At 44.5% G+C, this 12,502-nt stretch overlaps 1 protein-coding gene across 1 annotated transcript in view; it reads right to left on the bottom strand.

Moving 5' to 3' along the window:
• cemip2 (cell migration inducing hyaluronidase 2) overlaps nt 1-12,190 on the bottom strand; it is an 86,618-nt gene extending 74,428 nt beyond the window's left edge. The window contains exon 1 of the mRNA XM_055632480.1: nt 11,483-12,190. The gene's annotated coding sequence lies outside the window, so the exon portion shown is untranslated. The remainder of the gene's footprint in view (nt 1-11,482) is intronic.
• Between the last annotated feature and the right edge of the window lie 312 nt (nt 12,191-12,502).

Below are 12,502 nucleotides of genomic sequence, written 5' to 3'. Positions count from 1 at the left end.
CACAGAAACAGATGAAACTTTCTCATTGAAGCCAAATTTAATTTGAAACATGAACCCTGGTTCTGTCCATTGGTGCTAATTGAACTACTGAGCTATTCCAGCCTTTTCCACTTTAGTACAAAATGGGGCCAATAGGTCTGCTTTGCACAAACTCATGTTTGTGGGCTGAAGGGCCTGTCCTATTCTATCCATCTCCATTAACCCTATCACATCAACAAAGCCTACTCTTTCTTTATCCTCCATATGTTTATCCAGCTTTCCTTTACGTGCATTTCTATTATTTATTTCTCCATGAGAACCAGTTCCTCATTCTCCCCACTCATTGGTGAAGATATTTCCTGTGATCTACTTAATGGATTTTATACTAGTTGCCTAATGCTTACGGTCTTCAGCGTTAGTCCATGTCCAAACATCGTGCCCGCTCAGTTTGAGAAGGGAGAACAAACTATTAGAATGGCAATGCGTGAAAATCAAAGAGTTTTCACATTCCTTCGCAAACTCTAGGAGGTAAACGTTATACAAGGTAATTAAAAGCTCTGAACCCTTTGCAGAAATTAAACGGTTACTTCAGCAATTTTTCAAAAATGTCACTGCAATCAAAATCCAAAGAAACAACAGTCTCCATTGTTAGCAGATCAGCAGTCAGGAATTCCTGCCCACATGAAAAACAGGGGAGTCAGCTGCAGCTCTGTGGGTCATTCTCCACCCTTAAGTATAAGGTTGTGGGTGGAAATCCCACTACAGAGTCTCAAGTACAAAAACTTAGCCTCGTGCTCCTGTGTAGAACTGAACTGATGCTGCACTGCCAGAAGTGCTGACAATAGACAATACATGCAGGAGTAGGCCATTCAGCCCTTCGGGCCAGCACCACCATTCAATATGATCATGGCTGATCATCCACAATCAGTACCCCGTTCCTGCCTTCTCGCTGTATCCCCTGACTCCGCTATCTTTAAGAGCTCTATCTAACTCTCTTGAAAGCATACAGAGAATTGGCCTCCACTGCCTCCTGAGACAGAGACTTCCACAGATTCACAACCCTGTGTGAAAAAGTTTTTCCTCATCTCTGTTCTAAATGGCTTACCCCTTATTCTTAAACTGTGGCCCCTAGTTCTGGACACCCCCAACATCTGGAATATGTTTCCTGCGTCCAGCGTGTCCAAGCCCGTAATAATCTTCTATGTTTCAATAAGATATCCTCTCATCCTTCTAAATTCTAAAGTATACAAGCCCAGCCGCTCCATTCTATCAACATATGACACAGCAAACCAGGGATTTCTTGTTCTCTCTTTTCATCAACATTCTCAGTGTCTCAAGTAAAAAAAACTGCTGGGGAAACTCAGTGGGTCAGGCAGCATCTGGGAGGGAGGTTAACATTAATAAGCCACATTTCACGTTGGGACCCCTCTTCAGAGACAGAATCGGTAGACGGATCCCGACCTGAAACATCTTTTTCCATTTCACGCCACAGATGCTGACTGGCCCATTGAATTTTTCCTGCAGTTTGCTTTTTACTCAAGATTCCAGAATCTGCAGACACTTGCATCTTCCTTTGTGGTCCTTCCCTTTACTGTATACATCCCAGCCTTATTTGACTTCCCGATGTGAATCAACTAGCACTTTTGGGAGTAAATTTAGTTTTCTGAATTCCACTTTAAAAACATCTTTAAATAAATGAATGACCTTCGAACAGCAGCCACCGTGGCTGAGTAGGAAATAATTTGTGCATAGTACCCCAAACCTGACCACAGAATTGCTTTTAGAGAAAGAGAAACAGAAAATGCCACAAATGCTCTGCAGATCAGGGTCTGCTTTTCTTTCCAGAGATGCTGCCCGACCTGCTGAGTACGAGCAAATTCTGCTTTCATTTCAGATTTCCATCATCTGCACTTTTGTCGTGTTCAATTTCCTCTGTTAGTGATATTGATTAAGGGATATATGTTGGCTAGGTTATCAATTACCATGCACCTCAGAGCAGTGTTAATTTACACAACTACTCAAAGTGCCGGCATGCGGGTATGGGGCCGAAAGGCCTACTCCTGTAATGCATATTCTCCCTTACGATGATGACCGACCGACATCCTGAATGTTTCAAGAATGTATCTGTTCCTAATGTGGTACATTGATAACGTTCCATTGTAATGCACCTACAAATAAATGCTTGATGGCCAGGCCAAGAATGATTTAAACATTCATTGACATTGCCATGGCTGAGAATCCAAAGCTAGTTTCTCACTGATGGGGCAAATGGCAACAGGCTAAAACCCAAGTGACTGCTACCCTTTCCTACCCCCACCATTGTTCACTGTGATAATGCTACCGACAGCCAAAAAATCAGATGGAATGAATGCAAAGTTCTCTGCCCCAAATAGTCCAAGACATGTCCTGTAGTCCATGACATGTCCTGCTCAGCAAGAGCCGATGGGTAACAGGGACACCCACGGACAACAAGGCATGTTTCATTGATTCTTATAACATCGCTCTATGCAATTTCCATCAAAAAGGCTACACTCAGAGGTTCAAATCCTTGATTCCATCCTGATTTACAAATATGTAGAAAAAGCACTAAATTCAGGGACACCAAGAGCAAAGATAAAGAGAGTTAAGAGTGTTTTAGTGTTATCTATCCCAAAACAAAACAATAAAATTCTTACTTGCAGTAAAATTAACCTTTGCAGACCAAGGTCATAGAATTTTACTGCACAGAAATGGCCCTCAATTCACCATGCCCGTCCTGGTTCTGTGAATTATTTATCACATTTAACCGAACCCACATTCCTTCACCACTTCACTGCAAATTTATCTAATTCCCTTTGGAATGTTCTCATTTAATCTGTTTTGCTGTCCATTCGAAACACAACAATTCACTGCATTAAAGTAAACTCCTCTCCTCCTCCCCTGTAGTTTACATAAGATTACATCAATTACACAGCACAGAATCAGGCTGATCCAACACAATCAGCCCATGCTGGCTTTGAGGCTCCACAAGAGTTTTCCAGTCTGTTTCCTGTCTCCCTCAACACGTTTATCCAGCCTTCCCTTAAAGCACCTTACTATTCAGCACAACCACTCTGTCACAGTGAGTTCCACATTTACACTGCTCTTTGTGTAACAAGGTTTTTCCTGAATTCTCTCTGCTAGATTTTGTGTGTGATTGTCTTGTATTGATGGTCTCCAGTTAAGGGCCTGTCCCACTTGGGCGTCATTTGCATGTCACACAGGTGGCGCGTGAAGATTTTGTGAATCCCAAAGTCCTTGGCTGCCCCGCGCAATCGCGCGTCACTGCCGACGCTACCACGCGCCAATTACGTGCGCGTCATGACATAAATGATGTTGCATAAATGACGGTCAAATTATGCCCAAGAATGCTCTTCTTTACATTCAGGCCGTGTCAAAACCTTCCATAATTATCAATACGATAACCCTCAGCCTCGAGAAAAGAGGCCCAATTACCTTAAAAGACAAATATCTTAACTCTCTGCCCTCCAGTTACCAAGCCCATCACCTCTTCCAAGGGTTTCCCAGTAGAACAGTCCCTACTTTTCAAGTCTCTTCACATAGTCTTAGTCTTTCATTGCAGTAAATATTGTTCTGTGGTCGACTTGCTGTGTCACAGCTGCACTGAGCCAGGTTCAATCCTGACGGGTGGTGTCTGTGTAGAGCTTGCTCGTTTATTCTGTGACCGTGTGGGATTTCTGTCCCGGTTTCCACTCACATCATAAAAATGTGTGGGTTGGTTGGATAATTGGCCACTGTAAATTTCCTCCGAGTGTGAAATTTAGAGCAGTCGAATCTGGCAGGGGTGGGGAAGATCAGTCAATGTGGATTTGGGGAGAATAAAAATGAACCTGTGTAAATGGGGGGGCTAGATGGTTAGCGTAGATTGAATGGCCTGTTTCTGTGACCATCAATCGTTCCCAGTCAATCGTCTTAAATTCTTCATAAAATGTGGTTACTGATCAGCTGATTCAATAAAATTTCAACGCACTGGATCAGTAAAATTTCAATGAATTACTCAAATGTCCAACAGAACACATCACACAATCACAATTTAGAACGTGGCCTTCGATGACGAGTAACGAATGATTAGACTGATGAGAAACAAGCTGTTTTCTCACAACAAAGTAGGGGGAAAATCCAACACATACCAAGGACTCCCTTGAGCGGTCTATTCAAGAGTGAATCAACTATGACCAAGGTTAAATGCGCAGAGAAAAAAATGAAATTTCACCACTCAAGATTATCCAATGACCTATTCCACTGACAGCATGAAATGCAACATTTTATTTGCAAAAAAAATTACAACAAAATGTAGGACAAAAATGACCAGATAATCTCTTGTCTGCAACAATGATTGAGGGGAAAGATGAGGTCATAATCCTTCTCTGCCTTATAAATGCTCAGAGGGTAACTTAATATGTTCTGAAGGTAGGACCTGCCAGAAAGCAGCACTCTTGCAGTGTTACAATGAAGTGCCAGCATAGATTACTGTGCTGAGCTCTCTAGAGTAGGGCTTGAACCTACCACTTGCCACTTCTGGCATGTAGTTCAATGAAGAGAGGAATCTGGGAAGAGCATTATTATATGCCGCACAATCTCACTGCATAAACTCAGGTTGTAGGTGAAACAAAAGAGCAGGTCAGGCAGCATCAGCGGAGAGAACAGAGGAAAGCTTTCAGACAGAAGTGCAAGACAACAGGAGGCAGCCATGTGTGACAACAGAGGCTGCTGAAGATCTGCTATCGTCGAGCGCTGGAGACACGTTGAAGACGCCACCCCGCACCGCGCGCGGCCTGTAGGGAGAGAGCTGCCGAGCTGGCCCAGTGCTCGGCTTCCACGACCAAGCGCAAGTACCAGCAGACCATGTCCTACAGGGGGAAGGCCACCGATCAACCCCTAAAGGCCGATGTAACAGACACAGCGGGGAAAGAGCAAGACCAGTATGAGAGGGAATCAGGGTCTGGACTACCTCGCCCTCAAGTTCAGCTGCGGGAGGTGCCCCAGAGGTGCAAAGCTAAATGGGCAAGAGGAGGGGCGTCGCATCCAAGGAAGGTGACGGCTGGAGGCCCACCGCAGCCTGGAGCTTACCTGGACTGGGCACCGCTCATAAGAACTAGAGTGCGGACAAAGACTTTGAAAATAGCGGCAAAACATAGCGCCTCATGCATGTGGGATTAGTAGACTATTTCTGAACACTTGCTAATCAAGGATGTGCTTGGGTATATGAATACTGTTCTGGACTGTATGTGAGAAAATAATTCCACTGTGCATTTGCACATATGACAATAAAGCACCATGGAGCCATTGAACATCAAACCAACACTTGTCGCAGCAGTGGTGGTACAAACCAGATCGTACAGAGGAGGGGGAACAGGGAAAGCACCGGGTCAGGAAGTTCACTCCACTGATGCAGGTTTCTGAAAAGACTGAGGTCCAAGATACTTCATGCTTTACTCAACCACCCACCTCCACCTTCTTCGTGGCTCTGTAGTTGCTTACACGCTGTTAAAGCCTCTTATGTTCTCCACTCCCAATAAAAGGTTAATGGTTCAAAATACTCCTCTCCGCATGGAACCTATGTGGTTTACTGTGGGGATTTTCTGTTTTGATTTCAGATTCCAGCATCCACACAATGTTTTGCTTTTACAGCTCGCGGCTGCTCTGCTGCCGAGTCGAATCCCTCAACCTGATCATTCGCTGGGCAGCAATGGTGGGTTCACCCATCCTGGCACAAGGGTCGAATCCTAACAATTGCAATTTATTATGAAACATTTACTTACAATAAGACTGCTATTTTACAGTCGCTAAATTAGCATAAACACCATCTTTTCTGTTTGGTTCCTTTGCCTGGGTTTGAGCCAATAAAATTCCACGATATTGCCTATCCGAGTCTTACTTTCAAATCAAGTACGAGCAACAACCAATCTGTTAGAGAAACTCAGCAGGTCGACCAACATCTGTGTGAGGGAGGGATAGGAATAGTCAACGTCAAGACAGATGAAGGATTCTAAGCTGAAACATCAGTCTTTCCTAAACCACTCAGATTCTACTCAGTTCAAGACTTTAGAGATACAGCATGGAAACAGGTCCTTCGGCCCACCGAGTCTGCACTGATCAGCAATCACCCCATACACTAAGGACAATTTACAATTTTTACTGAAGGCAATTAACCTCCACACAAGTAGGTCTTTGGAGCATGGGAGGAAAGCAGAGCACCTAGAGAAAACCCACACAGTCACAAGGCGAAGGTACAAACTCAGTACAGACTGCACCCAGAGTCAGAATCGAACCCGGGTCTCTGGCACTGTAGGCAGCAACTCTACCACTACGTCACCGTATCGCCACTGGTTGCTCCAGTAGATAGTTTGTTGCTGCAGATTTCAGGACCTGCTGATTCTTGTATCTTCAAATCAATTATGCCGAGGGGCTGGCGAATTCAAGAATTGTCACATGAGAACACTAAAACTGGGGACAGGAGTAAGTTCGTCTGCCCCTCATGCCTTCTATTCTGCACCAACTATTCAACGCATTCATGACTTTTATTCCCAGGCTTAAAGTCATGTTTGTTGCTAGTTCTCCATCACTCTCAATAGCCTGATCCTTCAAATGTTCATCTAGTTCCTCTTTTAATCTCCACAATGTTATAGCCCCCACAACCTTCTGGGGTAGAGAATTGCCCGAGATTCACCACCCTCTGTCAGCAACGGTTTCTGCACAGTTCAGTTTTAAATGACCGCCTCTAATCTCGTAACTCCAGTCAGTTTAGTTTAATGTCACGTGTACAGCAAAAAGCTTTTCTGGCCCCCATTCGAGAATCTATCACGGGTGCCAACATCTATTCAAGGTTATGGAGTTGGATCACTGAGGATATTTAAAGAGAGTTGGTCATTTTTTTAATGATGAAGCCGTCAAGAACGAGGGACATACAAGACCCAAGGGCCTTATATGTTTCAATAAGACCAATGCTCATGAGTCTAAACTCCACAGATCTGATTATTTTAGCTGCTTGTGAAAACACAGAATTGAGCCATTCACCCCACTGTCCACGTCAGCTCCTTGTAACGCACCTATTATGTATCATTCCCCCATTCTATCCTCACAGCTCTATAAACTATTATCCCTCAAGTGCCCTTTAATTCCTGGTATTGTTCCATTTGGAGAGATGGTGAAAGGAACCATCTGGTATTTGGTGAAATAGCAGCTCAAAATGACAAATATATTTGGGAGTAATTAAGAAGGATCTAATTCCATGCAGGATGATCAGTAACCATAAGGTTCACTCTTTAAAAAATGAGAAAACATGAGGCGGAGGTTCTTTGTGGAAAAGAAACAGTGAGTAGTTGTGGACAGGTCTGTGCTGTGTCTGAAAGGGCAGTTGGTGTAAGCAGATTCAACAGCAACGCTCAAAAGGAATTTGAATAAATACTTGTATGGGGGAAATCTTACATGGCTATGTGAAAAGAGCAGAGAGTGGATCCGGCTGGAGGGCTCTTTCAAAAAGTTGGCTCACACACAATGGGCCAGTTAATTGCTTGGAACTTTTACAGCAGGCAAATATTCTAAGAACACACATCAAAAGTGACAATTTTTCACAAAGGAGATTCCTGTTGTGACATTTTTGATACTGGGCCAAGCAAAGAGACATTGGTACCAAATGCTGGGTCACAGAACTTGGTTTAGATTTGACTCTGTTGGTTTATTGTCATATACACCAGGGAGCAATGAAATTCCTTGTTTGCCTAAAGCTCAGAGTAAACACTATGCCTCCAGAAATGATAATTAATTAAACAATAAACACACTGACAAATGCAAAATAGTAGAATGATGTACGATTATAATACAACAAAATACTTAAGTACAGTAAAAGAATGAAGTAGAGTTAGGAGTAAGAGAACGTGGCAGCAGCTCTGGGAAAGGGGTGTGAAAAAGGTGATTGTTTCAGGAGTTGGATAGCAGTGGGGAAGAAACTGTTCTTAGGTCTGAACATCCGAGCTTTCAAATTCCTATGCCTTCTCCCGTTAGGTGCAAGGGTGTAAAGGGAATGGGCAAGGTGAAAAGCATCCTTGATACCTACAGAATTCCTCATGCAATGCACTGTGAGGATGGACTGGATAGAAGGAAGTGATAAACCTGTGGTGGACTGGACTATGTCCACTGCTATCTGCGGGTTTAGGTGATAAAGAGCAGAACAGATGCCACACAAGGCTGCAATGTAACCTGTCGGAATACTTTAAACAGTGCATTTTTAGACATTCCAGAGATTCCTCATGAACAAGCCAAATCTTTTCAGACATCTGACTCTAGTATATTTACTGATGCATTTTCTTGATCACCATAGTGGATGAACTGTACAGGGGGGGGGGGGGGGGGGGGCAGAGTAATGGAATCCAGAGTTACTGTTCCAAAGAGTTAACTTCCTAAATTGAGGCAATTCTGTATTTTCCTATGATCATAGAAAACTAGCATGACATTTATCCAAATGTACTCAGTATATTTCAATTCTTAACTTGCATCCTCAGTTGCCATTTCCACAATCCAGCAGCCAAGGAACAATAGGCATGACATGGTGTGGAAGACTAGTTAATGCATTGCTCGTTCATCTATTTTAAACCCTCAGTTGGTAGCACTGACACAAGTGGGGCATGAGACCCTTTGCATCCACCCGAGAGGGCAGGTGGGGCCTGGGGGATTAATATTTCATCCAAAAGTCATTATCCCCAACCCTACCATGCTTCCTCAGAGCTGCATTAGAATATCAGCCTAGAAAATGTATTAGTTCGGGACTGGAATCCACAATTCCAAACGCATGAAAGTTCTACTAACTGAGGTGCAACTGCATAGGGCATAGAACTTGGGCCCATCTGACAGTTACTTAACTTAGCACAATATTACTATGTGTTAACTTAAGGACTTTTTGGCAAACATTTAAATATAATACCAAAAAAAAGCCAAAGGGCTCAGATTTTGTGTCATCAGCAAAAAGATCAGAAGCAACATAAATGTTGGTGTTAGGTTGAATGTGCTGGCTGAAAGGACAGTGGAAACAGATTCAACAGGAAGCTTCAAATGAGCAATACTTAAAAATGAAAAAAAATCCAATGCAATGAGGGAAGAGCAAGGCGTATTGGAATAACAACAGGGATCCTTCAAAGAGTTGGCAAAGGTACAATGGGCTGGTTGGCCTCCCTATTCTATGATTCTAAAACTGCCCACACAATCTGCTGGGAGCACACTGCAGTACAGATGGCCAGCACCATTAAGGCTGTGTCCAGGGTTATTTTGTACAAGCCGAGTTGCAGGATCGAAATCAACCTAGAACATATCTCAAGTCCTGACAGAATACTCTTTTCAAGTTAGTAAATGCTGTGTGACTTCTTTAAAAAAAAATATGAATCACCAGAAAGATTAAGCAGAAAACGTATGCAGTTGGTCAATTATTTCTTCTTGATTTCCAAACGATGCAACAGGATATACAAATTTTGATTATATTCATCTTCAGAGAATGACTCTTCACACAATATTGCTCAACACATTCTGGCCCTTTGAGAAAGAGCGATGACTGTTCCACTCTTTCAGCAAATTTACCTCATGTATTTATCATTTCCCTTTTGGAAGTTTAAAAATATCCAGTTAGAATATTTTAATAAATGTTCTAAAATTACGAGGGGCAGTGATAAGGTTGACACTGTCATGATCTCTTTCCCCAGGATGAAAATGCCATATATCAGCTGGCATTGTCTTAACGTTGGAGGTGGAAAGTTTACACATGTGCAGGCAGAAGGGATTAGTTTAAATTGGCATCATGTTCAACACATACATCCTGTGCCAAATGGCCTGCTCCTGCGCTGTACAGTTCTATGTTCTAGTGATTAGATCTACTTGCAACAAGATCACGACAAAGCAGATTAGAACAAAATTCTCCTCATCTCATCTTTCCTTCTGTTAATGGCCTTAGATTCAGTGTCTGGCACTCCTGGCCCTGTGGGAACTACTACTTCTCCCTACAACGGCCCACAACAACAACCGCATCGTCAAATTTGCTGACGACACTACTGTGGTCGGACTTATTTCGAAGGGAGACGAGGCAGCCTACAGAGAGGAAGTCCTGAAGTTGACAACCTGGTGCTCAGAAAACAATCTGGCTCTGAACACCAGGAAAACAAAAGAGCTCATTGTCGACTTCAGGAGGCACAGCACCGACTTAGCCCCCCTACACATCAACGGCGAGTGTGTGGAGAGGGTCAACACCTTCCGGTTTCTCGGTGTCCATATCGCTGCTGACATCTCCTGGACGGACAACACGACAGCGGGTCATCAAGAAGGCTCAGCAGCGGCTGCACTTCCTGAGGGTCCTCAGGAAGCACAACCTGGACTCTAACCTGCTGCTGACCTTCTACCGCTCGTCCATCGAGAGCCTGCTGACATACTGCATTACAGCATGGTATGGCAGCTGCACCATGGCAGACAGGGAGAGGCTTCAGAGGGTAACCAGGACAGCGCAGAGGATCATTGGCTGCCCTCTCCCCTCCCTGATGGACATCTACACCTCCCGCTGCCTTAGCAGGGCAAAGAAGATCATCAAAGACAGCTCCCATCCTGCGTTTGGACTGTTCGACCTGCTGCCCTCTGGAAGGCGCTATAGGTGCATCAAATCCAGGACAAACAGACTCAGGAATAGTTGCTTTCCGAGAATTATATCTACCATAAATTCAAATTCACACATGCACTGACTACACCGCCCAACACGGACTTCCATCTGTATATATGTATATATGATATATGTATATATGTCCCCCCCCCCCCCCATCTCCCTTCTGTTTTTTTTTTTTTTTTTCTTTTTTTTCTGTTTCTTGTTTTTTGTGCTAAATTGTATGTATGCACTGAGTACGAGCAGCTTTCAGTTTCACTGTACATGTATAGTGACAATAAATGGCATATCTATCTATATCTAATACTGGATGACTTGTCAGATCTTCATTGATGAAGAGCGAGGGGGATGGGCACTCTCTTTGCTGGAAAGAAACAATAGGAGCGAAGGAACATCAAACAGCTCTCTTTATCTTGCAGAAACAAAGAACAGCCGATGCTGGTTTACAAAAGAAACAGCTTTACATCTATTTATCTGTCCTGCCCACACCCAGCCTAGCAATGTCAAGCTGAATTGGCACCTAAATACCACAACTTGCTTCCCTGCTCTTTGTGCGGTGAGATTCCACCAACACACACGCAACAACTGAAGAAAGGTCACCTATTCCTGTTCTCCAGAGATTCTGCCTGACCCGCTGAGTTACTCCAGCGATGTATGTGTGTGTGTGTCTGTCTTCGGTGTAAACCACCGTCTGCTGTCCCTTCCTACACGCCGACAACACAGACAAGGTCAGCACTCAGGAGACAGATGATACCTGCGCTCAGGAGAGAAACTTTCCAATGCTCAGAGCAAAGGGGTTATCAGTTGCGGGGGGAGGGGTGATGTCCTCCTTACCTTGCGGAGCGGTGCAGCTTATGTTCACAGCGCGGCCACACACACACACGGGACGTTACGGTGCGTCGGTCCCGCTGGCCTTCATGACCGGGACACTTCCCGCAGCATCTCCTTCAGAAGCGCCCAGGTCTGTGGAGGAGCGCACTGCCCTTCGCTCTGGGGGCCGCTACATGGCAGCGTGCCTCCACAAGCCCGGCTTACCGTTTCTAACCTCTGCTTCCGTTTTTGTTTTTTTTTTAAACTTTCTTTAAAACAAAAACACTTAAAAACTTTTGCCTGTGTGAGAGAAGAGGAACCTCTCGCCTGGCGCCGGGTCAGAGCAGTACATAGGAAAAGGAAGTGTACCGTGGTCGCATTGGGTTAAATCAGCGACAGGAATAAGGTGGGGTTTCGCCTCGGCGTCACGGATTTTTTTTCGCGAGTTGTAAATCCTTTTCTTTCCTATTTTCAACCTGAAGCGAGTATCTTACGGCCTCTAATGGGCACCCCAGGAACAGCAATGCTATTTTCATAACCCATGTTTTTATACACTTCTCTCAATTGCAATCTAAATTCCTGTGTGCTGTATTATCCCTTTGTGTTCAACACAAAGGCTCCTGAGCCCCCGATCTTTTAGGAGGGAGGTTGATGGAGTCCTGAAGGCGAGACAGACTGTGAACCACAGCGGCAGCTGCTCGCCAGATTGTTCCACGCCCTCTTCCCAGACTGAGGAAGGGCAGTGGCAGCAGGTGCATGGATCAGCAGCTGCTGCGGGCTCCCCTCCACACCACCCTGACCAGCCCGTCACCGTAACTGGCCCAAACTCCTGGCTCCATACCCAACAGCACACTAGGCGTTGCCATGACCATGTGCCGGCAAAGGCGGCCGTTCAAGGACAATCAGTGACCTCCCATAAATGCTGCTCCTGCCAGCAGCCTTTGCCTGCAAATAATTTAACAACAAAACTCTCAGTGCCAGTACTATTCGAGGTTCTGCGCTGTGAGAATCGTTGTTTTCTGGATAGGTTAACACCCAATTTGT

The sequence above is a fragment of the Leucoraja erinacea genome, chromosome 3 (genome assembly GCF_028641065.1).
Source record: "Leucoraja erinacea ecotype New England chromosome 3, Leri_hhj_1, whole genome shotgun sequence".
Classification (NCBI taxonomy): domain Eukaryota; kingdom Metazoa; phylum Chordata; class Chondrichthyes; order Rajiformes; family Rajidae; genus Leucoraja; species Leucoraja erinaceus.
This window is presented reverse-complemented; position numbering and strand designations above follow the sequence as displayed.